This window comes from Peromyscus maniculatus, chromosome 12 (assembly GCF_049852395.1).
Source record: "Peromyscus maniculatus bairdii isolate BWxNUB_F1_BW_parent chromosome 12, HU_Pman_BW_mat_3.1, whole genome shotgun sequence".
Taxonomy (NCBI): Eukaryota; Metazoa; Chordata; class Mammalia; order Rodentia; family Cricetidae; genus Peromyscus; species Peromyscus maniculatus.
The window spans coordinates 67,556,322-67,583,798 of NC_134863.1; the positions used below are offsets into that span (position 1 = coordinate 67,556,322).

The window sequence follows — 27,477 nt, forward strand, 5'->3', positions numbered from 1 at the left end:
ACAGTAAAAAAAAAATCGCATATGTGTAGTTTTCATGGTGCAAGAACCTCTCAAATTTTGTAGTCCCTTTCCTTTTAAATAAATTTCAGTCACTAACTTTATCTTGAGGATTATATTAAAGAATTTTCTCTAGCAATTGCATTTGAGGGCCAAAGATAACAAAGTAAAACCCTCCAAGATTCCAGAGAATTTTTTTCTCAAGGTATTTCCCTCATTATTATCTCAGAAAAAGACGAAGTGAGAGAGAACTCAGATCTAAGGATATTGTTTCAAAAGATAATTATATAAAAGTGTCTCATGCGGTGCCTTGCGCACAGGAATAGATGTTCATGTGGAATTAGGTTCATTTGCACAGTCTCCCCTAATATCCCATTAGTCAATTTGGGGAAAAGTCTGCCTGAGGGTTTTCAAGTTCATACTCATTTGCATTTGTGATGGTGGCCACGGAAAATTGCACTGTCTCTTTACAAATGCAATTAAGAGGGAGAGAGAAAAAAAAAAAAAAAAACTTGGGAAGGTTCTGGCCTTTTAGATTTTCATGAAATTTTCAGTGTCTGATTTGACATTTGAGTTTCTGATTTTCTGTGATCTGTCATTTATGAATGCGGCAGTGAATAAGCGAGTCATTAAACAGCTGCACAATTTGGGGGACTTTTCACAGCCCAGTCATCAAACACAGCAGGGGATTGGTGAGGATTAGGCGCAGGGAAACAGACAGGCGTTTTAATTTGAGTAATATTAACATTCGCAAACTGTCATATTATGAAAGTCATTGGCGGTGCGCGAGCTCTGATACTGAGGCAAGGGCCGTAGGCGACAAAGAAAGGGGCGGCGGCAGCCACGGAGAAGTGTCACCCGTGGCTGGAGGGTAGGAGCGCCAGGTGAGGCAGGGCTCAAAGAGACACCGAGGGGAACCCCCCCAGAGCAGTCCCAGCTTCGGGAAAATGCCGCATCCTATGCCAAAGCATGTCTGTAAAGAGATTGCATTTTCCGGTCGCGGGCCATCAGCCTGCAGTTTCTTTGTTGTAATGAGGACATTACAGAGACACGGGGAAGATAACAAATCTATAACATGGCTCCTGACTAAGTGAAAACGTGAGTCATTAGACAGCGGCTGCACAGTTTGGGCGACTTTTCACAGCCCCACTCACCCAAGGCAGGGACTCCAGAATTCAGAGACTCCTGGCTTCTGGGACTCAATGAAACGGTTTGCAGATTCAGGTACCTACAAGATAACTCCTGGCAATAAATCAGAGGTGGGTTTTGACAGAAGACGGATGGGAATTGACAGAGAAAATTAAAAGTGTACAGACAGTCAAATGGCAAGTATAACTGCCGTCTGAAAATACTAAGACAAAAGTCAGTGTGCGAACAATGCTGAGCAAGTGGAAACGGCGTTGAGTCTGCCTTGTTCAGCTTCTCCGTCTGTCGACACTTTTAATACTGCATAGCGACCCAGTGGCTACAGATCTAGCGCAGCCTTTGCCAAATGCAGCATCTCCCCATCCCCCTCTGAAACCAAAGACTCGGGCACCCACCGCCCCACGGGAGAGAACCTTTGAGAGCAGACTAGAGGCCTTCATATCTACATGAGGGGAGAAGACAGTGGAGAAGGTCAGAGAGGTTACACCTCTGTGATTAGGCGGGGGCCAACTAACAACATTCTTGTTCCTTAATTACATGCTAGTGGAATGTTAAGGAAAGAGAGCTTACATCTTCTTCCTACTCAGGGCATGGATAAGCTGAGAACTCTAGATAATGTTCCCTTTAATCCTACAAAAGATCTGTGGGTGTGCCACTTCATTGTGAAAAACAGCTTCCCTGGCATGCAAAGTAAACAAGGACGTGTAGCCCATCTTCCCAGCAGATAAATCAACTGATTACTTCTCCTAAAAAGTGTCGAATAATTGTGAACAGATAAAAACTGGCAATTTGTTTCTGTGGTTCCAGTTTTCTTTCATTGAAAAATAAAATGATTTTGTCGTCTTATTTTCTTTTAATTAAACTCCCAGAACCAAAACAGCATTCTTTTATGGAATTATCATATAATGGGATAAGTACTTTACAGAACCTGGGTATTTAATTACTTGGCACTTCCTTTTAGGCCTTCCTTGGCCTGGGAGTCTTCCACAATACTAAAACTTACTTATGTGCAAGAGAGTGAACTCTCTAAGAATTAGACATTTCCATACTTGCTTCTCTTCATTTCATTATTACCTTTATCATCTTTATGGTTCAGCTTATCTGGTATCATTTCATATGCTCCAAACTTACAATGTATTAAGCAGCAATATTGATAAACGTATTTGTGAAGGGGAAATCCTAGCTTTGGAAAACTGAACTGACAGGTTGATGTTTTCTGAAAAATGATGGAGCTTCAGTATTAATATCACTAGTCCTTAAATTTCAGAGCTAGATCTCCTTAAGCAGAACACACACACACACATACACACACACACACACACACACACATTCACTAATTACTTCAGAAACCCACCAGAGAGAATAGGGGGACAATTGAGGAAACAGGAGTCATCTCTCACAAATGCTACAACAATGAATTCTTCTGAAAACATGATTGGAGAGTAACCTTAGTAAGTGCAGATGGAGACAGAAGAGAGGAACATGGAGAAGTGGGATCAAGTACAGAAGGACTGGATAAAGTAATAGCATGGCCAAGTTTCACACTCACCCGCCATGAATGTCTCCCTGCCGCCACCACCCCGCCACCCCTGCCAACATCTTGAGAGGAAGAATAAATATCCTGGTTCAGAGTATATGTATGCATAGCTAGACATCCCTGTGTCTCTCAAATCTTCCCATATGAGCTTGCAGGGGACGTGGAGTGTGTGTGTGTGTGTGTGTGTGTGTGTGTGTGTGTGTGTGTGTGTTGTAGACTGTCCATTTCTCCATAGGGCCACTATTCATTAAAACCTGTATGTGGAGGAAATCATCACAGAAATGGAACTGTGGTCTGTTAATGTTCTTGGCTGCAGGAGTGCTGGCCTGTTACTTGTTACCTCTTTTCAATCAACAAAAAACACTTTCTTTCAAAATCAGTTTAAAATATCATGGTAATAATTACCTAATGGATTTACTACTTTCTATAAAATACCTCATCCAGGATCACACAGGACTTCCATAATTGAAGAAGACATGCATATTGTTTCCAGCGATAATAAATTTTGGCTGGATATAAAACAGCCGTCAACCTCAATCTTGAAAAATTCTGGCTTGAAGCCAGAACCCTACAATATCATGCCTGTTCTAATCCAACCAGACAATGAGACTGACATAGAACCTCTCCTTGGCTTTTTCTACTTTTCAGTAAAGCACAAATGCCTCCCAGGGGAAAGTGATAATTTTCAAATATTATCAGTAAATGTTATTTTTTAAAAAATGTACTTGGAAGCATCACACACATCTTTCTGATAAGTACATTTTCACTTCCTTTGTGATTTTTTTCACATGTAGTATTTGTTTGCTTTTATAATAAGTAAGGGGCATTTTTCAGAACTTAATCATCAAACAAGCCTTCTCCATTAATTCTTTGTTGGGGTTGAGAGGGGCAGCACCAATAAATTCTTCTGTGTTTTGCAATACCTTCAAACACCTTCACTTTCTGACCCTAAGGAAGTCATTTTCTTGTGGCAATTACAGAGATCTCAGTTGAATTTTTGGCCTAACATTGTCTACATGTTTATTTTTTCTATCTCATCAAAAACCCATTTCTGGATGTTATTAAGGTTATATCAAAGCCAATGTTTCATTTCAAAGTCAGCTTTTATTTAACCTTGATGAGGCATGTTGTCTTAGACAGACTGTGTGGCCTATGAACAGCAGAAATGCATTTCTTAGTTACAGGGCTAGAGATTAAGAATATTATCAATGTAGCTGGGTTGTGGCAAGGTCTTAAAGTGCATACTGGAACCTCTTGTGGCTCTTAAAAAAACTAGAAAGTTATCTAGGATCCTTTCATAAAGAAACCCATTCCACTCATGAATATTCTGCTTTCATGAACTTAGTCCACGTCAGAAGCCCTACCTCTCCCTACCTCCTCCTAGCATCATCCTGAGAGTTAGGAGCTTAACAAGCCAATCTAGGGAAACACAAACATTCAGTCTTTTTCTCTAGAAAAGTGTCCTCATAAATTTATCATACAAAAAAATTTAATGTTATTATGTTTTGTTTATCTTACAGCATTTCCTTCCCAGCAGTTAATTGGCATATGAATCTGGCAGCCTTGCACAGGCGCAGCCTGAGGATGGTACAGCAGCATCATGGAGGGGAAGTTGGAGAGTTTGAATCACTAAGGTATCCTTATGTTTGATTTTTTTTACATTGATTACAAAGTCATCATGCCTATGAATTTTCTGTGCTCCTGCTGGTTAATATGATCTAGATCTTGTAACTCAGTCTTTGACTAGTGCAAAAATAAACCTACTTTTGGACTACTGTATACAGGAGACAGGAATGACATATGTTAGGAAAGATTGTGCTATCTTTCAGCATAGAGTAGCTGCATCAACTTCAAAACTAGTAGGCACTTTTGAAGCTCAGGGGTCTGGCTCAAGGAACCTGAAGACCTGTGTTTTTCACACACATTAAATAAATATTCTCATCCAATATCTATGAGTCTCATCCATTGCCAGAAACTCCTCTGGTCCTTTTGTATAGCCCTAACTAGTTGGTGAAGTTAACTTTCCCTTAGTTCTATTATCCTTAACACGTGAGGCTGGTCATCAACCTCTCCTGCCTTCAGGCTGAAGAAAATGAGAATCTCTTTGTGTGTTTATAAGGAGTCCCTTTAGCATTCACATTTAGTACTTTATTGACAGTTAATCTCTTCCAATCTTTCATTTTCTCTTCCCAGAGTGCCAATTGCCCCTAGCAAAAACTATCCAACACCATTGCATTTATAATTAGTGTCTCTCGTGTATCTTAAATGTTTACTAAAGCAAACTCGGTATTGCATTTCCTTTTACCAGCATAATATCACATAAATAAACACCTAGGGTGAAAGCTTTATAATTTACACCTTGTACCAGTCCATCCTTGTACTTCCTTGACCTTGGCTACTTTGTCAGTAAATGACTCAGCTCCAAACTACCATGTTATTATCTACTTCTCAGAACAACTGTTAAACACACTTCTGCAGGACTTGGATTCTGAGATGTGGAAAGTGAGATTTATTTAGGCTAAGAACTTCACACAATTTCAATTAACAATATACAAAATAACCATTAACTATGAAGGGAGGAAATAGCACTTTTACATTTTGGTCTTCTTTGTATTATTATCCCTAATTATATGGTCAAACTTACTATCAGCAAGTAACAAAAGAACAAAAACTGATCCTTCTGACTTAATACAAAGGGAAATACAGAGCATCATCTATGCACTACTTTTGACAAAATAATAAGAAATCTGATCATAAGGAACCAACTGGACAAATAAAATTGTGTGTTAATTGTCAAGACCACTAGCCTATATTCCTGAAAATACCATAGTCACAAAAACTGAAAAGATGTAAGGAATTGCCTTAAATTCAAGAAGCTTAGAGAAATATGATGACCAATTTTACTGTGGGATTATTAATCAGTCGCAAAGAAGTTAAAGACAGCTAAAGAGCATGCGGGCTCAGTTGAGTAATCCTGGATATGGACTGCGTATTAGAGTCCATTATAATATCAGAATTCGATTTTTTTGAGTATGGTAATGCCACTGTAATTATATCAGAGTTATTTGGGTACATAAGGATCAAATATCTTGGTAACAACATTATGACTGCAAAAGGTTATTTTAAATAACAACATGAGAAGACACAGCAAAAGTTTACAACTAGAGGATCTGGCAAAGTAGACATAGAATAGTATTATTATTTCTATTTTTTTATTGGCTTCATCTTTTTCAAAACATAAAGGAGCAACTAGAATAGAATTCTATTTTATTCTATTTAGCAAATAGAATTCTAAATTCTAACTGCAACCCAAGTCCTGATCAGCTTCAACCAGTTTCCCCATCATAAAATCTATGCACAAAATCCAACTCTTATTCTGATTAGAGACTTCCCCACAATGCTTTCTTCCTAGAATTAAGGCAAACTATATCAAGTTAAATTTGATGCAAATTTAAAAGGATAAATAAAATAATATTTTGAAATAGGAAAAATGTGTTAATTCTGCATTTATTAGAAATACCCCCACAAGGCTCTCATGAAGGCTCTTTATTTATTAGTGTTTATTCACTGTACAAAGTAACAGGCTCTGTCATGATGTTTTCATTGGTATTTTATCTCTTAACACTCATTTTCACAAATTCACATAGATCATCAACACTAAATCTCAACATTCCCCTAAATATTTGCTTTGGACACCAGTTTTTAGGTTTGGGGAGCCTGCTTCTATTTTCTGAGGTGACAAAAGATCCAAAACTATATTTGATAAAATATTTAATATGTTAAAGAAAAATTACCATCTTTTAAACTTCCCCCCAAAAAATGGTTTCTCCTGTCTTGCCACTTCTTTCTGCCAAGGTCACATATCCAGCCTATTTTCAAAGAGAACATAAAGTCAAATTTAAGTTCTATAATGACCATCATCAGGAGATCATGGAAAAACAGATGCTAGAAACACAGACATGTCCTAACGTACATAGATTAAGACTTTGGGGGGAAAAAACTTTTTAATTCCTGGTTTACAAAGAAGTAGTAATCTCTATCTTGTCTTATAAAGACCTAGTTTTAGGTGGTATTTTTCTCTGAATGAATGACTCTCATTTCAGGAATGACTCCTTTCTAAATTTAAAGACTTCACTATACTTCTTACAGACAAGATACATCCAAATGAAGACCTCACATTTCAGAGATTAAGGCCCTTGATATGTGTACAATATCTGAAGCATCTTTGAGATTCAGGCTTCAGTTCTTTCTTATGAGAGGATGTCTCCTCTTTCCTAGTATATTTCTTGAACCAATAACACTTTGATGGAGCCCAAGTAAATTTTAACAAGTATACATTTCTCCAAGATTTTTCTCGCTTTGCTATTTAAAATCTCTCTCACTAGTCTCACAAATGGCCTAGTAAATTCAGACTCATATTTTAAAATAAATACACATATGCATCTACGAACCTTTATGATACAGTTATGGAAAGGCGCCCCTCACTCCATACATAACGAGGTGAGCTACTTTGAATTTTGCCATGGGAAATAATATGAAGCTATTGGGGGAAAAGATGAAGCAAACGCTCAACTTAGCTTTTATTGGACAACAACAACAAAAAAAAAAACCACTCTAGATGGTTTTGTGAGCAAAGAAGGAGAAGTTCTCCATAGGGTTGAATTGCCACGGAACTGTTATGTAAAGCAGTTTTATTAGAAATATATTGTTCCAGACAGCGGCAAAGAGAACAGTTTTAATCCAAAACGCTTCTGGGCTCCGTCCCTTCTGGCTAATTAATTTGATTTCAGTACTGCTCTGGTTGCTTCGGCCTAGCAATAGCTATTAAATATAGTGTTGTGCCTTTCAGAAGACTTTTACTTTACACGAGAGCCAGAAGGTAAATCTGTACAAAATTGGATAAGGAGTTGAAATAAGATTTGGAAATGGAAAAACATATTAGCTCAAACTATAATAAATGAGAATTTTCTTGGGGGGGGGGGGAATTGGGTGACAAGTGCCAGTCAGCATGCATTAGCCATGAGTATCTTTTAGTCAAAGCCTGGGCAAGGCTCAACTAGCTACGTATCCAGAAGTTATCAAATGTTTCTCTTTTATTTATTTCAAGGCTGGGGAGAAATGCCAATATTTTCTAATGTGAGGATTAAACTCAACAAATGCCTATTTTAGAAAGTACTGGATAGGCACTTTGTCAAACACACCTGAATTAAATAATCTCTGCCCTTAAGGCAATCTAATGTGTAATGTTGGGCAGGCTTTTTATCCATGAAGAGATAGGATAATTCTACTAGTAATATAGCCCAGAGCTCTTATACACTGTTTCATCTTATCACATCCTATTCTTTCTCTTTTTCTCCCACAAATATGCAGTATCTTACAATCCGAAGAAGGCATCCCTTTATCCTCCAATCTCATAACGTCTCTCACATTCTTCAACAGCAGTGTTGAAACCTACAGATACGGATCGCTTCTCTCTCCTTCAGTTCTCTTTGTGTATCTTGGAGGTTGTGTCCTCTGAGTATTAGATCCAGTACGTACTCCACCTCCACTTCTACTGCCTTCCTGCCTCTCAGGTCCCGCTTTCTCCTCGCCTGGGTTACTGTAGATCATCCTTCAGTCCTCTCAGATCTGTCCTTCAGGCCTGGGATGGAGCCATCCTCCCTGAGTTCAACACTGGGCTGTCTCCTTCTGTCAGCCTTCACAGTGTCAGAATGATCTCCATCTCATCCACGACTGCCCGGATTCATAACTTCCACTCCTGGGAGTAAGTGATTACTCCAAAAATATGTATTCTCATTTCTGAAGCTGTATTTTGAAATCCTGACTAGCTATTGGATCTCTCCATCCATGGAAATCCCTAGGTTCCCATCATTGCCGCTTGTCATCTAGTTTTCTTCAGCCTGGGTCTTTTCACTGCAGAAAAGTGTTACCTCAACAGTCTACATACTTGTCTCTGAGGAGGACTCTTCTTTAAAAGGTGACAGTAGCATACAGATAATTTTAGTAATTTATGATGACTCAAGCATTATGAAAAATGGCAAAAGAAATTTTGGACATTTTGACATTACATTCTATAAACTAAATTTAGCATGAAAGACCATCTTTAAATGAAACATAGTATCAGAATATATTTTAGCATCCTAATAAATAGAAAAGAAGCTATTCATGATTGCTATTATTGTTACTGTTTTTGGTGTCCTTACTTAATAAAATAAAGGGTAATTTCAATCTAAGAAACAGTTTGTTAGGTCATGAAATCCAATTTTTAAAAAAATCCGCCCCCCCACAAACACACTTAGAGGTCAATAGTCCCGTAGAGACCCTAGCCTCATAATCTCATTTAACCTAGTCTCAACCCAAAGACCCTGGCTCCAGACACCATCTCATCGTGAGAGCTGATTATGAAAGCAGAGCAGATGGGTACTCAGACCACACTGTCCTTAAGGTCTTACTGTGAAATAAAGACCAGAAAAACAAAGGCCACATGCGGATTCCTCTGCTGCTCTTCTTCCTTGCAACTATATTTCCTGTTAATCGGAGGCAGATCAAGAGTCTTCCACACACCCGACTTTCAGTATAGAAAGTCTTGAACACAACCAGATAAGGTGAAAACCAAATGAAATTAAAGCCAAAAACTCAAAATCTGTAATAATTAATATCAGGTCAGTTTTTGTGCATTTTTTTTATTTTTTCCTGTTATTCTCACACACTGGATGAGGTAACCTACTGTGGGTTAAAGGAATGCCATGGATTTTTAAACCATAACATCAACATTAGGATGCTGGTTATACTATGTACCATCCCTGAGTCTACAGCAGACTTGGAGGTCATTTACATGGGCTTCCTTACTTTTGGTGACACTGAACGAGTAGTGTAGTCTGATACCTTTTAAAACTAAATAAAATCACATAAATAGAAAAATCTGGAAACCTAAGAAGTGAGTCAGAATTGAGAAATTAGCTCAGGCTAAGGATAAATAAACTATTCTTCAGCAAGCAGTCAGAAAAGGATCTGAATCCCACCCATTCATTCCATACCATATTCAGGGCATGTTTCTGCTTCACGGAAACTCCTTTGTCCCTTTCATGTGACACCCGATAAATCCTTGTTAAAAATTGAAGCAAACGGCAAAGCCTGCCTGAAGATATAATGACCAAGCTCCATGGAACAGAGTTTTGACCTGGAGACTTCGAGACGATTAACACAAACCCTAGACAGTTTGAAGTATCTTTGTTAGTTAGGTCAACCTTGGCTAATATAATGAATACATGCAAGATGTTAGTGGCTTAACAGAGAGGTCTGATACAAGTGTTTCTCATTGATAGGCAAGTACCTTCCATGTGATTTAGATGCATGTTTCTTTTCTGGCTTGCATTTCCTACAGCCCCACATCCTCTTGGCAAAACCTACTTGCTTGGCTATATGAGAAGGGAAGCGGGTAAGGAGTAATGTAAATCTTGGGCAGCTGCTTTGCATCGATAATTCAGACCAAAATTACATGTTAAGAATTAGCAGCTCTAGTTTTCCAAAAACCTTGTCATAAGAGTAGGAAACTATGGTGGGGTTGGCCCAAGTGGGCTGTAATTCATCCCCCACACTCTTGATGTTCCCGCCAGCCTGAATGCCATTAACTTGCACCCACACACAAGTTCTGTCTCCCTCCATAATCCCACACTAGACTCTTGCCTGTATTTAATTACTCCCCTCTTCATGACCCCCAAATCCTCTCCATTCATCAAATGTTCCTATAAACCATAAACTTCTCATGTTATAAATGTCATTATGCTTCATAAATATTTTTCTGTTGGACTAATTTTAGACCTGTATAACAGTTGCAAATATTGGTCACAGAGTTTTCATGCATTCCTCATTGGGTCCCTCCAATGTAAACATTTTAAAACATTGTTCAAAGTCCTAATGAAGGCCATATCAGGGGGACAGAACTAATTCTGCCTCATTAATGGCTGTTGTCTATGTATGGTGTAAGATGTGTGTGTGTTGATGAATGTGTGTGTGTGGTTGTGTGTGTGTGTGTGTGTGTGTGTGTGTGTGTGTGTGTGAGAGAGAGAGAGAGAGAGAGAGTACATGTGCAAGTGGGGTATCTGTGTGTGTATTCACATATATGGGGTGCAAATGCATGTGCATAGAGGTTAGAGGTCAACCTCTACTATTGTTCCTCAAGAATCACACACCTTGTTTTTTGAGACAGAGTCTCTCAGTGGAACCCGTGGCTCACTGACAGGAAGGCTGCCTGACCAGCAAGCCCCAGCAATTCACAGTTTCACCTCCCAGTTCTAGCATTACAAGTAAAGCTCGCTTTTGACATTGGTACCAGAAATCAAACTCAAGTTTTCGTTCTTACACAGCAAGCATATTATCACTGAGTCATCTCCCCATTCCCCCATAACTACTTTTCTTTTCTTTTATTATTAATTAATAAATTAATCTTTTATTAATTTCATACATGTATATAATGCTTTCTCATTACTTTCTCCCAAAACTCTGCATCTCTGTCTCTCTGTCTCTCTCTCACACTCCCTCTCTCCTCCCCTTCTCTCTCTCTCTCTCTCTCTCTCTCTCTCTCTCTCTCTCTCTCTCTCACACACACACACACACACACACACACACACACACACACACACACTGGTAAGAAAGTAGAAAGGATTTAGGAGATGAAAAATGTTCAAAACATATTGTATGAAAAACATGTAAAGAAAAAAGCTGCTAGGGTTTTTAGACAAATATCTAAAAAGATGCAAGAACTTTGAAGTACAACTAGAAATTAGGCAGTGGTAAAGGTTTGCCTTGTTCCCTTAAAGGCAAAAGGAGGAGAGAGAAAGGAAGAGAGGAGAAGTTTCAACTACCATCACTGGAATCTAAAATTTTTACTCTGGAATCTAGGATCTACACATGATGACTCTCCTGAGAATAAGAAACAGAAACACCTTGAGTCTAAAGTTGATTGACTGACTGACTGATTGATTGATTGGCTAGTTGGTTGACTGGAGTTAGTTACCTTTACTGAGTCGAAAGAAAAGAATAAGTAGGAGCCATGGGAGTAAAAATTTTTTTCTTCTTTCTGAGGCTGTGACAAGGTACCCTAACCAAAAAAAGAAATTTACATTAATTTAACTCAGTGTCTGAAACTGTATCAAAATGAAATCATTTCTCTTTATTTTAGAAATGTTTTAATTGAAATAGAATTATATCACTTTCTCCCTCTGTTTCCTCCTTCCAGCCCGTTCAGCTACCCTCTCACAATTCCTTCCCATGCCCCCCACTCTGAACTCTCTTTTTCTTTATTATTGGTGTGTGTGTGTGTGTGTGTGTGTGTGTGTGTGTGTGTGTGTGTGTGTGTATACAAACATATATAAATACAACTTGCTGGGACTGTTTTTCTTGTGTGTGTGTGCATATGGTTTCAAGGCTGATTTCACTGCATCGGACAACCAATAAGAGGGCTCATTCCTGAGAGAGGATAATTCCCCTCCCAACAGCCAATAGTTGCCTGTGGTTCTTTGTGTAGGTTTGAAAATTGTCTTCCTTCCGTGTTAATATATTCATTGATATTGGCATTGTGATAATCTTGTTTATGCAGCCATTTCTAGGAGACAATATTTCACAACTGACTTCTTGGTATTCTGGTTCTTACAATCATGTTCTCCCCTCTTTCTCAGCATTCCCTAAGCCAGATACAGAAGCTGTGATATAGACGGATCCATTAGGGCTGGACTCCCCATGACCTGTTGATCCCTGTATTGTTTCCAGTTTTCTATTTCTGTATGGGCTCCATTTGCTGTAAAAAGATTCTTTAGTGAGCAGTTGTAGCCATGTTTACCTGTGGGTACACCAAAGTTTTGGATAAAGCCTCTAGACATTGCATTATGTTGTCCTTATCTAAAATTATATACAACACATATAAGTGTATCTATATACATATGCATACACACAGAAAGGGACACACACACACACACACACACACACACACACACACACACACACACACATCTTAAAAGAAATTAAGCTACTTGGACTAACAATGCTCCCAATACCAGGCTGGTTGGTCAGGGTAGTCCAAGGGATTCCCAAAACAATATAGATTATAGATGTAACCCTCGGTTCCCTCTCAAGGCTTGCGGATGGCACATATCACTGAAGACACTGCACATTTAGAACAAAAGACTTAAGTGACTTGAGCTAGATACGACTTGAAAGCCACCTTCCTTTGATCTGGCTTCCATGGTTCCAGAAAATACTATGCACGGTAGTTCTCTATACATTCAACTCTATTCATCTTTCTCTCTAAATCAAAGAATTGAAATTTCTTTGGGTCCTCTCCTGATTTTAATCCATCTATTAGAATGTTATGTGTAATTTCTGTTATACACAGAAAAATTGTGAGGCGTGGCATATTTGTAAAATAGTGTCCAATGACATGTCTTGTAAGAATTGCAGGACTTTTATATGGAAGAAACAGTGAATATTGTGTAAAGGAAGGGCACACTAGTCACCAAGTAATATAAATGTGGTGCCTAGAACTGTGCGCTTTCAAGAGTCTGCTCATATTTGGCTTTCAAAAGAAAAAAGCATTTGTTCAAAATAATGAAGAGAAAATTTTTAAATTCAAAATTAACAATTATCAATTAAATTATTTATTAATGTCATTATTAAAGTAAAATATACATGGCTTAGATTGAAAAAACTAGGAACAACTAAAATTATATCTATAAAATATGTAGTTTATGTCCAGGAAAATTCAGACTTATTTCATGCATAAAATATTAGGTCTTTGTATACTAGTGACTTCAGGCAACACCAGATAGTTTGCTCTAACTCTGTGATTTATGTTTCACATTCTAGGCTAGGAGGTATCAGACTTCCTTCTATAAAGGGAGAGAATAAGCAAAGGTTAATCATCTCAGCAGCCCATGCCTATGAGACTGCGAGCCAGCAGTAACCATGGGCAGAAAACTTGAATGAAATTTTTTGCAAGATGGGGTAATAATTATATCAAATTTTCAGACTGTTATGAAGATAGAATGAGATGGTGTGTTTTACATACACAGGTCAGTGGCAGGCGTGATGTTAACAATAATGACTGGTTAAATAAAGTGGTGAGTTCAGGAAATCCAGAATCTGAAATTAAAAAAAAAAAAAAAACATATTTAACATTGTGTCTGTGGTGATATGAGGGTAAGAGGAAGAGAGAAAGAATAGAAGATGTAGAGAAGAGGAAAGGAGAGAGGAGAAGAGAGAGGAGGCTAGCATACATTAATCTGAAGTACTTTGACAGGACCTGGATCAGGACACAGACCACAATGTAAGCACTCCTATCCAGTTGGTCTCTGGTCTATGTATCGGATCTTAAAGGACAAAGCCTAAGTAAATATATCCCACCTACATTGTTCTTACATTTCACACCACATACATTCTTTAATGTTGTAGCAGCACCCATAGTGGCTTTTGTAAAGAAGAATGTTGTCCTCCTCAAAGCCATGCAAAACACACATTTTATGTAAAAAATGATGACCTGCTTATATCCGAGCAGTGTCAGGAAACACCCTTATTTTTCTGCCCTCCAGTCATTATTTTCTTCCCACTTAAACCAGTCCTGCAGTTGGTATCATTAGGAAGAAAGATGACTGTCCCTTAATTACATGGTTTATCATTGAACATTAATAGTGATGAAGCTAGAACAATCCCAGATCCTAATGAGAGCATGGTTTCCATTGTAGAACAATTTATACTGCAGCTCTACAAGTTTAAATGTCACTCCAGATATTTACGAAGCTGCTAAACACTGAAGTTTTTGTTCTGGTCCACAGGCGACATCATTGGGAAGCAGGTGAGATCTTTTGTAAGTTTAGCCACGCAGCTACATGGTCATTGTCTCCTTTCCTCTCTTACCAGATACGAGTACAGTGCATCCTTTTTACTTGACGAATATGTATTATAATACATGGGTATTCACTCATGACTTCTATAGTGGAAATCTTCCAGTTTCCTTGGGGTGCTCAAATAGATCACTTAAAGCTCTGGGACTTTGCTGTGGATACTAGAATAGATAAAGCAATAAATTTCAAGGAAATCTGTTCTTTCTATCTAACTCCCAAGAGTCTCAAACACAGGAAATATTTGAATATTACATCTCATGGTATGAGTCAGACAGAGATGGAATCTTCCCTGTCTTCTATTTGTGTCCTTCCTTACCAGCCAACGCCATGGAACTGCTTCTACCAGGAAAGGAACACGAAGGCACACAATCTGGTAAAGGACAGACATGAAATAGGTGGGATTTCTCTCATTTATTTCATTCTGACACTTTGCATGAGGGAAGAAAAGTAATTTGAAAGAAGTTAACTTGGTGAGGCATCAGTTTCATCTTTAATTAGAATTAATTGGTCATGTAATAAACCTAGTAATTATAAGAAATTCTATCTAGAGTTGAAACTGTGAATTGTGTCTCAGCATCCAAGAGAAACAAAGATCTCTTTTATTCAAAAGGCTTCCAAAAAAAAAAAAAAAAAAAAAAAAGCTTCCTGATCTGGATTCTGTTACTTAAATCTTTGGGGTTATCAATCAGGTGGTGTCTATGCCAACCCTAAGGTGTGTGCCACAACAGAGGCTACCTACTTAGAATGACAGCATGACCTATAGGTACATAGTATCTGTGGTTGCTTGAATGAGACTGGCCCCTGTAGGGTTACAGCTTAGAATGCTTAGGAACTAGTTGATGGAATTGTTTGGAAAGGATTAGGAGGTGTGGCCTAACTTGTTTTTTAGAGTTGGATTTTTTTCAGCCAGAAATTGTGGCACAAGAATTCAATTCCAGCACTTGGAAGGCAGAAGCAGGCAAATCTCTGTTTGCCTCAAATTTCCAGGTTCTAGTCCATCATGGAAGGGAACAGGGAAGTCATAGCAGCAGGAGTCTGAGGAAGCCGGTCACATGGCATTCACAATCAAGAAGCAAGGAGCTGTGAATCCATGCCCAACTTGATTTCTCAATTTTATACAGTCTGGAATTCTCTGCTCAGGGAATGGTCCCATCCACAATTAAGATAGAACTTCCCACAACAATTATCATAATCAAGATAACCCCTCATAGCTACTCATCTCCTGGGTGATTCTGGAATCTGTCAATAAGACAGTTAACACTAATCACCACACTTATATTAGCACATACAATAAATAAACAATAGTTTTTAAATAGAGATGTGTTCCTAGCAGCAGAGATTTGACAATATACAGAAATATTTTCATTACCTCAGTTAGGAAGCATAGAGACCACAGAAGCTGCCAAGTATCCTAGAACGTACAGGATAACCTTCTACAGGGAAGATTTGATCAACTCAGTGTTAACTGTAAACTATTGAGAAATCTTGCTTTTCATCAGTATAGTAACCAGCAAGAAAATATTTGAAAAGTCCGATGATAATCACAGCAGTATCTAAAGATTAGCCTAAAAAGACATTCAGATGAACTTAACAGAAGCAATGTCAGGCTCACCCTAACATTAGGTGGCCCAAATGAGAAGCTAAATTTATTGAATAATATTTTATATTCAAGACTATAATAATAATAACAGTATTATAAATTTATTGATCCTATCCTAAAATTACCAATAAATTTTACATTGTAATTTTTTTCTTTTTTATTAAGAGATTTTCTACTTGTTTATATATCAACCAAGGATTCCCCTGTCCTCCCTCCTCCCATCCTCCAGGCTTCTCCCCCAACCCACCCCCCATTCCCACCTCCTCCAAGGCAAGGTCTCTGCTGGGGAGTCAGCAGAGCCTGGTACATTCAGTTGAAGCAGGTCCAATCCTCTCCCCTCTGCACCAAGGCTGAGCAAAGTGTCTCAGCATAGTACAATTTTTTAATCATTAGAATTTGGTAATCCAACGTTGATGTTTTTACTTGTTTGTTTTATCGTTATTGTATATGTAAAGTATGGGTGCATACATACCATGGCACACACACACACACACACACACACACACACACACACACACACACATGTAAAGGTGTAAGGACCTTTCAAGATTTGTTTCTATGCTTCTACTGCAGGTTTGGAGGATCCAACTCAAGTTGTCAGGCCTGGATAACAAGCTCTGTTACCAACTGAGCCATCTCACCAGCCTGATGCTGACATTTTTCTTGGAGTGTTATCTGGGAAATACATTTAAAGGTTAGGACCTTCTTCAAAGGTTACAATAAGATGCTGTAGAGGTAGAACTTAGAGGTCGAATAAATGGTTAGCCTACAGGTGTCCATGATTCAATACTCAATGCCATATCAACCCTGGAAAAGTAGTGGTAGCAAAGGTCAGACGTAAACACACTGTGGTATTTAGGGGCACAAATTTCTTAGCTCAGAGCCAACTGTCAAAATCCTTAATATGTGCAGTTTAACCTACTTGAAGATAACCAAAGCTTTTCATCTTGAAGGATTAAAACTGCATGTCATGCTCAGCAGGAAATAGCTTTCAAAATAACATTAATGCTATCTCAAAAGCATCATTGTTTAAAGTATGCACACATATATCCACATGTGAAATATAAACTATATGATCAGATACAAAGTTTTGAATGTCATTTTCCCTTTGTTCTGCCCTGACATGACATTCTGCTAATTTTAGTACATGCTTTATATCAAAACTCCCTAATTCTAATCTCCCAGAAGCTCATTAATCTGCATTAATAGCCTTTCTGGGAAGCTGTAAGTTTAATCAATTCTTATTTGATAAGGGTCTCTAATGCTTTCAGTGATGGCAGACCTTCTGAACAGAACACTCTTTCAAAACCATCCATGTTCTGAGTCATGTCAGATGTTGATAAAGTGAAATTCCTCTTATGCTAGAGGAACGCAATTCTCAATTCTTTATCCAGAGAAAAGGTTAATAAAATAGAAAGCCCTCGAAATGTTATCAAACTACTAAAAAGAGATAACATTAAAACCATGCCTTTTTAGAATCTGGATACTTTTGTATTCAGATAGTGCCAGCTATTCATCAGTAACCTCATGAAGCTGTAGAAGTTGCCATTTGCTTAATGTTTAAATTGTCTGTTTACCATAATGAAGGTGATCATTGTGGCTAACAGTTACTCTTCAGTAAAGGCCTTCCCTGAGCTGCATTCCAATTCATTATTGTCTACACAATTTTCTTACTTTCTGCCTAACTGTTTGTATGGGCCATTTTATTTCATCTTCAAAACAACTCTGTAAATAAGAGAGCAGGAGCAATAGTTTCACCAATGTGGAAATGATCCCAGTAACCTAACACAACATAATTAAATATCAAGTACCTTGCTGTCCTAACATATGGTCCTGGGAAAGAACCACAATAATTTGGGAAGAAGATAGATCAGATATTGAAAAAGAAAGTTAAACACATGGACACGGGTAAGGCCTAAAGGAATTTCCTCATGACTATTTAATAAGTCAGCTAATATTCATTGACTGTTCTTTGCATCAAACATTGATGCTACAGGTCTGCCATCAAAATAGCATGCTTGCTATTTGATGCCTACAAAGTTGAATTATTTTATTCCAATTCTCATTCTGTTCATGCTGTGTGTGTTCCTTTCTAATGCTCAGAGGCTTGATGTGACCAAGATACATTTATAATAATTACATTATGAACCGCTTCGGGATAAAACTCACTCATGCCTCTGTGTCTCCATTACTCTGTCCATTGTCTATATAGCGAAAAAGAAATCTCTACCTTCATCCATCACTAAACTCCTAATTGAGGCTTCTACAATACAAAACAGATTAACAACAGTAAACAACGGTATAATTACATAATAGGATTCTTACATGACAAAGAAATGAAGACCCAAAAGAAACAGATCAAACTGTATTTCTGATGCAGTGTTTGATGCAGAAGTGTATGGTCATGAAGAAAATTGATTGGACAAAAATGGTTTGATCTAATCACAATAATCTGGTGGGATTTGGGTAAGCCTGTGTATTCATTTCCTATTCTAGGTCCTTGCATCATCAGAGCTTATAGTATGGAAAGTGCATTTATTACATGTGGGTCTTGTAAACTGGAGGGTCAGAGGTTACAAGTGACCTTCCTATTTCACAAATCCATACAACTTAAAATATTCTAGGTTTATGATTACTGAATCCCATCACATATATTTGTTAATTCTATATTTTAATGTCCTGGCTGTCTGTTCTGATCTAGTAATTCAGCAGGCCTCCATTGTCCTACCCACCACATGGACCCCATCCCCCATATACTTGTGCCTAGAAGTCATGGGATTACTTATCTGGCAATCCACACTCTAAATAAACATCCTGCTCCTCCAACAGCTACATGTATTTCACTTTCTACCTATCATTTCTTTCCCTGCTTGTCTTCCTGCACAATTACATCCCCTTCAAGCCACAGACCAAATGCCACTTCCTGATGAAGGTATTCTGTGACTCTGACTCCAGGTCAGATCACAAGCATAAATGTCTTTTTTTCCAGACATGAACATGTTTCACTGCCCTCAAATGCTACAGAATACCAAGCTCTGTGCTACTCTTAGGGTGGATTGTAACACTGAAGTGCTTGAGACCAGGAATAAAAATGTTCTGGATTGATATTGTTTAGATAAGTAATTGCAAGGATGTTTCACTATCATGTGCTCAACTGGAAATTTTAATCCCCAGGGATGCCCTTCTTTAAGATATAAATTAGGAAATTAGTCCCAGGATGTCAAGCAAGAATGTTCCAATGTTAGATGGAACCATATTTCGATGTCATGAAGCTTCCAAGTTTCCAAGAAGTCTTGATCTCTCACATTACACAGCTTCAACATGAATTCAGGTGGAATGAGACAGGGCATGGCAGGAAAGAGTGGAAAATAGATCAGGATTCCAGCTGGACCTGAGGGATGAGACCCACAACACCACTCAGGAACTAGGATTAACAGACTGGCTATTTTGTTGCCTTTGAAAGTAGAATTATTACAGTACAGTCTGGATAAAATAGATTTCCATTTTCATCTCTTACTGTAATATTTAAGCATTTCTATCCTGCCATGAACTGAAGATTCGGGTTCTAAGAGCATAAAGGATGCCAAACTCTGAAACTCCTCCTGACAATCTTGATTTTGCTGCTGACAAAAAGAAAGCATAATTGGATCTGGATTTGTCATATTGAGAACTAACAGTACAGTGGCATTTTAGTGTGGTGTGTCCTGGGTTAAAATACTTCCACAAACAAGACAGTCTCCTTACTTGGAAGTATCCATTTGTTGTACTCCTGATGTTTAACTAGAATGTTTTCCTCTACAGATTTGGTTCTATTAGTGTTTTATTTCCTGGCACCATTTTTAACTAGTTCTGAATAATATCTGAAGTTTCCAAAGGTGGTTGGGTAGACATTTCTGTCCTCTTTGTCCTCTTAACAGACATGTGGGCTTGACGCCCTTTATCTCCCCTCACAAGATTGCTCCTAGTTTTTCAACTATTTCTGTGGCTCTTCATAAGCCCTTATCCTTAAGGATTATCTCTAAATTTTCAGTGATGAGAAACCCTCAAAATAACCCAAATTAACAAATCCTGTGCAGCGGGTCTCAGAATCCTTTAGCATCTATTAAAACATCTGATCTTTGCAACAATTGTATGAGGCCCAGCCTAGTACTTCAGCAATTTTACTGAGGAGCAAATTGGAAAATGGAAATATTAAGTAATTTTCCTAAATGTGTTCTTGTCAATGGAAGAGCAAGGCTTAGAGCACAGCTCTTCCAGCTGTGAGGCTGACCTCTTCACCACTGCACTACACCACGGTGACAAATGGTCGAGGGATAAATTAGAAACTGTGATCTCCCCTTTCCATGGCATTAGCATATTTATGGAGAAGCAAAGTTTAAAGCAGAGTCTAGAGAGAATATTGTCTTCATGCTCTCTGACAATACTAGTCAGTATATTGTCTGTCTTGTACTATTAAATCCCAAGCCAAATATTAATTCAGCAGTCTGTTATTCTCTCATTGTTATGCCATGGGAATCTTGGAAATATTTTTGACTCCAATATCTGTTTTTCATAATACAAGTATTCCCAGGGATGGTTATGAATTATGCCTTACCAATCATCCATCACCTACCATCACAAAAACACAAAGATTAGGTGACAGCACAAACTGATGAATTTGATGTATGTCTTGCTTGGATTGTTCTTTATTTTTCCATGCTTATATCAAACATTTTCTTTATTTTTTTAAATACATTACCCTGAACAATGGCTCATCAATATGTCTGCCTAAATCTGACCTGAACAAGGGCAGCACCAATAGACATGCTCATGAGACCTCAACCATAGACCAAAAAAACTACAGGAAACTAAGGAATGCTGAGAACAGGAGAGGGGGAATAGTCTTCCCCTGGAGAAAGCACACCAATTGATTTCTAATACCAAATGATCAGCCCTGAAAACATAGGTATATAAATAACATTATATGGACTAAGAAGATTATAATTATATATTTAGAAATATACATGCTTGCAATACATTTATATACACTTACAGTTTTCTATATATACACATATACTTTCTGGACAAGCCTGGCAATCTGTTTTGGATCCCTGGAATACACAGAAAGATGGTAGAAGAGAACTAACTCCCCAAAATTGTCCCTTGGCCTCCCATCATACATACATAATAATATTTTTAATTAGTTATCTATTCATTCACTTATCTATTTAATTTTTAATACTGTAAGCATTAAAGTGAGTATGGTTGCCAGGCAGTGGTGGCATATGCCTTTATCGAAGTACTAGGGAGGCAGAGACAGGAGGATCTCTGAATTCTAGGCCAGCCTAGTCTACAGAGTGAGATCCAGGACAGCCAGGGATACACAGAGAAACTCTGTCTCAGAAAAAATCTAATAATAATAATAATAAGTTTGGTAAATTTAAGGGTGATGGGAAACAAAGTCAAAAATAAATCCCATAAATGTTTTTTACCCAGGAAGGAAGAATGAAAATGAAACAAGACCAGAAAACTCATAATTCTGATAGAATCCCTGTAGACAATGCATATTTCCAAAGAAATGGCAAATGAGAAGATATTATTTTTAACTTAAACGAAATCTCAGTCAACATACATATATAATGAATAGGTAGGAACACACTATAATAAATTATATACTACAAAGTTAACAATAAACATTCTCATGAATAAAATGACTGACCAGAAGTACTATTAAGAAAATATGTCAAATAAAACTGTACATGAAGCCAGGCGGCGGCGGTGCATGCCTTTAATCCCAGCACTTGGGAGGCAGAGTCAGGTAGATCTCTGTGAGTTCAAGGCCAACTTGGTCTACAGAGCTGGCTATTGCTCCATCTGAAGACCTAGCCATCTGAACTCTGTTCCTTCTTGTACTTGTTACTTTTCTGTTGCTGTGATAAAACATCATGACAAATAGCAACTTACAGGAGAAAGAGTTTACTTGGGCTTACGGTGGTAGAGGGTAAGTGTCCATCATGCCTGGGAAGCGTGGTAGCAAGGGGCAGGCATGGCAGCAAAAAACGAGATGTTGAAAGCTCACATCCCTTACTAAGAGCATGAAGCAGAGACAATGAACTGCAGTAGGTGAGACACTTTACTCTCAAAGCCTGCCCCCAGTGAGGTTCTTCCCCTAGCAAGGCTGTCTCACCTAAACTTCCCACAGCACCAACTGGGGACCAAATGCCTGAGACTATGGGGACACTTCTCAGGCAAACCCCTACCACCTCTCCTTGCTCTCACCACAGGTGTTTTCCACCTGATTTCTAATGTTTGTCTGTTCTTGGCTCTAACTGACTGCTGCATGCAAGTGCCCCCAGGAAATGTCTGCTGTCTTATCTTCCCTGAGTCCCATTCACACATATCAACACTGTTGAATCTCATGGCCTACCAGAATGAATACTACAAAGCATAATGAAGTCTTCTTAAAATGACCAAAATTGCTTTACTCCTTCCACATCCTCGACTCACAAACCTTGTTCCAGTTCGCTGGTATCTTCTAGAACATTTGATGTGTGGGAATCCACTAACTTTAATTTTCAAACCTTGTTACACTGCTTAATAATGCACATTGTCTTTATGTAAGGCAGGTTAAGTTCCAGACAAAGTTTTGTGTTTAATACAGAAAAGAATGTTTTATCTTTTATCCATGAAAGATAGAGTAACCGGCTGCCCTTAAATGTGAGTTTCATTTTCTCCCTCGTTATATTTATAATGTGGCGTGTAACTTTAAGGGAAAGAGAAGTAAGGGAAACACACTGAGACAGCGCTATCTTTATAGCCTCTGTGAACTTGCCCTTCCCCTCCACCTCAGTTTCAAATGGAGACAGCATAAAGCTGCATGCTGGCAAGCGGATCACAGTCAGGGAGGGAGTGAGCTCAGCTGCGTATGGAGAAACTTGGTTGTTTTTCTTTGATTCATCCGATAGCATCACACTGGGTCAGTCTCTTGTTTATGCTTTCTTTATTGTTTCTGGTCTTAGAACAATAAACATCCCTAAGTGGTTTCAATTACCGCAGCAGAACTGTGCAAATGAACTTTGGCTCCGTTTCATATTGAATAGAGGGTTTTTATGATTTTATAAATGGTGAGGATGTTCAGGCCTCTTGCCGAGCCTGCTCTATAAACAATGAAGAGCCACATTTACCAGCTCGAGGCCTTTAATCACCCAGCTATCCTTCCCTTGATATGGATAAAGTATTTGTAACCTTGTTTCATAGAGATGAATGAGGATGATCGAATTAACTGTGGATTCAGCAACCATTTGCATAAACGAAGAACAGGAACATTTTTGCTGGTCCTGTATCCATGTGCCGATGCCTTATTTTTCCTTGTGTGTTTTCTTTAATTGCAGGAAAATACCGCTTCAGTGCCGTGCAGCTTTAACAAATTCAGCGCACAATCATATCAGAGAGGATAAACTTATTATGCTACGGTAACAAACACCCGTACTCCAGATCTTACAGCTTTTTCAGAATAAACATCTATATATAAAACAGTACATAGTTGGGATAAGCGTGTGGGCAGTGGGAGCCTATTCTAGAGACTCTTACATAAGCAACTGAGCCCTCCAGAACTAAAAGCCAAGGCCTCCTTCCAAGAGAAATTTGAGAAATTCAACCTTCCATTTGGCTTAAGGGGGTACTGTAGTAAGACACTGATTTATTTATAAAACTTGGGGAACTCAATGTTATAGGATATAGCTATACAGAAGCCGTCAGTCATTAGGGAAAGCATCAGTCTTCTGAGGCTGAAAGTACAAAATACGTAGGTGGATTTAAAAAACACACACACACACACACACACATTCCTACAGCTTCTGAGGCTGTTAAGTATGACTATGGTGTTAGCAATTTTGGTTTCTTCAGAGGCTTTAGTTTTTCTGTTCTTGACTTGGAAAGGGCCACATTTCTTTGTGACTTCATCTGTGTGTCATCTCTGTGCACAAGAGTACCTAGCATCACTTCCTCTTAAAAGGACATCAGCCATACTGGACTGGAGTTAACATTATGACCTCATAGAACCTTAATTATCTCTTTGCTGGCAGTAGTACAAAATGTGGCTACATTCCAAAGTACTGTAGGTTAGGACCTCAAGTTATAAATTTTGTGAGGAACACAGTTCATCTTGCAGCAGTGAACAGAACCCTGTCAGGGTGTTCTGGCAGTTCAGATTTACAAGTTGAAATACTTTCTTTGTAAGCAAAAGTTTAGCTCACCATCATCGTCAAGCTTACATGTGGATTTAAAAAGTCTTGAGTATGAGAAAAATCCCTTAACCACATTTACTTGAAAACATTGAATATGATGTTTTGAACATCACCTATATTGTTTGAACTAGCTGCCTTAAATTTTTACAGGGTATACTCTCTCTGTTATCATTAACTATCTTTAAAAAAGAAACCCCAATTAAAAGATACTGAGAAAATTGTGTCTGTATTTATTTGCTTTTAGAGGACTATCACTTATCCATTCAACTTCCTGTTTAGCATCTAGATTCAGCAGAATCAGGAAAATCTATAATTACATGTAAATATGTGCTAAATATTGTCAAAATGTGTTTCTGTAGACTGAACCTATGTTGCATTTGTTTATCATTTTTTCTCACAGTTAACCTTGCCAAACTTCAATTTCTTTATGCTCTTGATAATGATGGTAAGACTGACTTTTCACCTTTAACGCAGTATAATATTTGAAAGTGAGTTGTAAATAAACATCCACATAAAATGTAGTGAAAGCCAACTTTAGAAGGTGAAGATCCCTAAGACACAAACATGGAGTTTTATGAGGGATTGGCAAGGACATCTCACCATCAACATAGAAGGGCTGTTATTTTTATAAGATTTGCTTATTCTCTGCTACAGATGTATTAACAAATTCAGTAACTCAATTCAGATTTCTTTCCCTGGATCCTTTATTAAATCACAGACCTATACTTCAAATGATATAAATTTAGTAGCCTCAGACACAGGTTACTGCTGATCATGTTAGCACTAATCAATTCAAAGTACATTGCAGATGTTCCAGGTCTGTGCTGCTAAAAAGACAAAAGAAAAAATATGTACACATTTCCACTAACAAAACAATATCATTGGAAATGATGTTAAAGGCTATTTATAAGACAACAAATGAAGCAAAATCAGTCCAGTAAAACGCAAGATTATAAGACAGCTTAGTTTATGGAATTGAGACTGTACAAAAATAAGCCTATGACATTTGGGCATCCAAAGGTGAATCTGGGATAAGAACGGGTATCTAGACGTAAAGGAATACAATTGAGAGCCCAAATATCTATGGAGAACTATAAATATGGTTAGCATCCTTCCGTAGTATCTCTCTTTTCCATCCCTCTCCCTCTCCCTCTCCTATCCTGTCTCCTTCTTCCCATTCCTCCTCAAAACATTTTAAACAAAATAAAATGGTCAATCTCTTCCTTTAAACCTGAGCTTTCTTCTCATGGTTTTAAGTCACCCCTCACCTCGATAACTGTTAGTCAGAGTTACCAAAGAAATGGAATCAATAGGAGATGCTTATACAAACAGAACAAGACTTCTAAGAAACTATCTGCTGCAGTTAGAGGCCCAGAACCCCACTATCCGCCAGCTGGAAATGCAAACAAAACAGTCAAGTCAAATTTGAAAAGGGAAAATTATGTTTCAGCCTAAAAAAAAAAAATACAACTTTTGCCCTACGTAACAAGAGAAGAATGCACTAGACTGATTTTGTAAGGTTAGCAGTTAACTGTTGTAAAACCTCAGCAAGTTCACAAGGTTGATACAATATAGGTTGAAAACTCCACCACCGTTCCCTCCTACTGCTCCTTAATATTCCCTTCATCCTTGCTAACGTTTTCCTCTTACTCAATTCTATTTCTAATATACATTTGCATCCATTTATCACTCAACCAGATCACAACAAAAGTTGATGCTTTAACTACTGTAACTAAGTCGTTATGTTTTAATATTTAATCGGACCCATGCCCCCATGTTATTCTTTGCAGACTAGCTTTGCTTTTTTCGTTCTAGGCAAGCTCTTTTGAACTGGTCAGCTGAGGCAGTAAACAGTGAGAACGGGACCTGCTTTGCAGCACATTCCAAGAATTAGTGCATAAACCATCCTTCAGTCTACCATAGCAAGTCAATTTAGAAAACCATTGGGGCTGGCAATGCCGATCAATGAAGAGAATTGGCCTAATGGGCATGAAGCCCGAGATTCCACCCTTGGCATGGAAAAAATTAAAACCTTAAAATTAAAACTAAAACATTGAGAAAATAAAGCTTAAACATAACCAGCAGAGCCTTATTTCTAAAGTAGCCCCACATATTCTAGATGAGCGAATATCCTTAGGGTAGGATGGAAAGGAGCAAATACAACTAAGGAGAAAGAAGCCCAAACACAAAAAGAGAAACCAGAAGAATGGAGGACAGAAGGCAGTACATGTCTGCAAGCCGCTTTTCTCCCCAGGGGTCATCTGCTCCCAATGGATAGACTCACTTCTTTGACCAATAAGTCAGCCAGCACGAGAATCAGCTAGCATGCTAAACCAGACATGTAGTGCTGAGCAGAGGAGAAATGGATGGCATGGACAAGACTTAGATGAGAAATATCTGAGGATGTAGCCAATCAAGGTGAGTGAAGTCTACGAACAAATAGCAGCAATAAAAGTCAAAGCTAAGCACTGCCTAGAATTTGTTTCTTTTTACAAGATGCCCCTGAGCAGAGAATTCTGGGTACCTATCGCATGGAGTAGGTTAGCAAAACCTAGACTTAAAAAAAAAAAAGCAAACTACTGTTATAACTAAGAAGGAAAGTTCACAGCCGAGGGACGCTCAGTCTCCATTTGAATCAGAACTTGTCTCAACTACAGAAAGGAGCCAATGGTGTTCTCAGAACCAGAAATGGGAAAGGAAGCCCGTCACTATTTCTCAGTCATGTTACTTTTCCACATAAGCTAGATGATGGTGAGGAAGGGAAGGAAAAAAATAAAACGGTGTATTAATAGGAAGTGTGCAAGCCACAGTGTTAAAAGGGTTGTGCTGTTTTAAGGCAGGCTTCCATTGCTCTGAACAAAACACAAAGCCTTACATGAGCTTCTCTAATTTTGGTGATTCTACATAATGGTGAAATGGTGATGAATTTGTATTAGTAGGGCCATTGTATATGACTTCTAAAATTCATGCAAATGGTTTATAACTTGACTATGTTTACCTAGGATTGTGTTAAAGAGAGATACCGTGAAAAGTCATAGAAAACTATGAAAGAATTTTTTTTTCTATTTCAGCACCATT

The 27,477-nt window shown here is 38.2% G+C and overlaps 1 long non-coding RNA gene across 4 annotated transcripts; it reads left to right on the plus strand.

Annotated features, from left to right (window-relative positions):
• Nucleotides 1–782: 782 nt before the first annotated feature.
• LOC143268151 (uncharacterized) lies at nt 783–26,914 on the plus strand. 4 transcript variants are annotated; one of them, XR_013043831.1, is made up of 6 exons: nt 783–881; nt 4,201–4,314; nt 14,416–14,525; nt 16,748–16,868; nt 23,545–23,688; nt 26,215–26,914. It is a non-coding gene; the product is annotated as an uncharacterized LOC143268151 (long non-coding RNA). The 4 variants fall into 4 exon arrangements; XR_013043833.1 differs by lacking the exons at nt 16,748–16,868; nt 26,215–26,914 and adding an exon at nt 14,894–14,947 and having other exon boundaries at nt 23,545–24,617; XR_013043830.1 differs by lacking the exon at nt 26,215–26,914 and having other exon boundaries at nt 23,545–24,617.
• Nucleotides 26,915–27,477: the final 563 nt, after the last annotated feature.